The following is a 1,870-nucleotide window of genomic DNA, read 5'->3' on the forward strand; positions in this document are numbered from 1 at the left end:
GGATTTTAACATGGGAGTCTATGGGAATTTGCTCACTCTAAGCACCAGCCTCTCTGGTCAGTGCCGGTACTGCAACGTTTTGTTACTACCGGGTTGGCCTCACGTTCCGCCTGCCAGTGTTGGGGGTTGGGTTAAACCGAAACTATTGTTCCCATTCTTTACACTTTTGATGAGAGTCTGACTGATCGGTTCTTTAGTGACATTGGCCTCGCCTCGGCCTCCATGAATTTTTAGAACCATTTCATTCTGAAAAAAGTCATTTTCAATGATGTTGAATTGTTTTGTCAGGGATCAGCCGTCATTACCAGTCCTGGAACAAAATAGAATTAAGTTAAACTGTTCTAAAAACCAAACTGAAAGGTCTGGACTTCAATCAAATGAAAAATACATTTAAGTTAAACTTATTTTTACATGTTTGGATGAGGGAACAACATTCTGGACTGTTGGAAGGTTCATCCTGTGACTGATGAGAAAGAAGATCTTTCTAATTATTTTAAAAATAAAATTAGAATCATATCGAAAAACCATTTTTCCTGGATTCCCTGTAAACACGAACCGGGAATGTTTCCTGGATCCTGCAGCTGAGCTCCACCCTCTTCTTCCTGCTGATGCATGTGAAATTGAAAGACCAGATTCTGACTCTGAACTCGGTCTTCAAGTGGAGGTGTGCAGGTGGAGGTGTACAGGTGGAGGTGTGTAGGTGGAGATCGTAGCAGAAAAGTTCCAAAGTTGATGAATGTTTGTCAGTCAGGACCACGAGGTCTGGGTTCCGAGCTCCGGTTCTGAGCTCCAGGTTCAGAGGTTCAGGCATATTGGTGTGTCTGTGATGTTTAAAGTTGAGAGAAACGGTGAGACGCTGCTGCACAATCACGGGTTCTAGTGAGACGGGTCGGCTGTGGACCGGCAGCACCGACAGACCCGGCAGTTTTTGGTGACATGAAATCCCACATCTGTGTGTGTTTAGGTTGATGACATTTATCGTTGGAGTGCAGAGTGAGGCCTGCAGCCCGGTCCAGTTCTGATAGTTCTGAGGTTCTGGTTTGGTTATCATATCATATGATCTCCAGAGTTCTGCTTCCTGATCATTCTATCGTCAGTAAATGAGTCTTGGAGAAACATTAACAATCTTCAAAACTCATTTAATGAATGTATTGAATGTCAAACCAATGTCTTCTGATGCTCAGCAGACCTGCAGCAGACCTGCAGCCGACCTGCAGCCGACCTGCAGACCTAGAAGGTCTCATCCCGCTCGTGGTTTTTCTGGAGTGTTTCCTGGTTCTGCTTCCATCTGCTGCTGAAGCTGCCGTGGTTTCAGATGGAGAGGAAACCCGACAGCATGCCCGGCTCCGGCTGACGAGTTCAGGCACTCGTGTCCCTCATGGTTTTATGTAAAGCAGCAAAAGCAGTAATTGGGAGCCTGGACCCCCCCCCCGATTCACATTTACAGTTTGAACTGCAGAATAAGGAGGAAGAAAAGCTTTCATTGAGGTCTGATCTCTGAGGTAATAGTTCCATTTAATGATAGCTCCATTCATCAAGATTCTCATTTGTCTCGTCTCTCCTGAGGGCTGGAAGAGGATTCTTACAAAGCTTTCCTTCAATTACCCCCCAGTTAACACTGGGCTGGGGGGGCTGAGATCCAGGACCGGATCTGAAAACTGTCTCTCTACAAACACCGGGTCCTGGTACCGAGAACTGGAAACCACTACTGACCAAGATGTGTGTGTCAAAGATTCATCTGCAAAATGTGAGCGGCTTTGATCTTTAGAGAATCTGCTGCTGGTTTCAGTGCTGAAGCTCAGGTGTGTCAACAGTCGTAGATCCAGATAAGAAGGTCTGGTAGTGCGTGATGCTAGTGCGTGATGCTAGT

Source organism: Oryzias melastigma, linkage group LG10, assembly GCF_002922805.2.
Source record: "Oryzias melastigma strain HK-1 linkage group LG10, ASM292280v2, whole genome shotgun sequence".
NCBI lineage: Eukaryota > Metazoa > Chordata > Actinopteri > Beloniformes > Adrianichthyidae > Oryzias > Oryzias melastigma.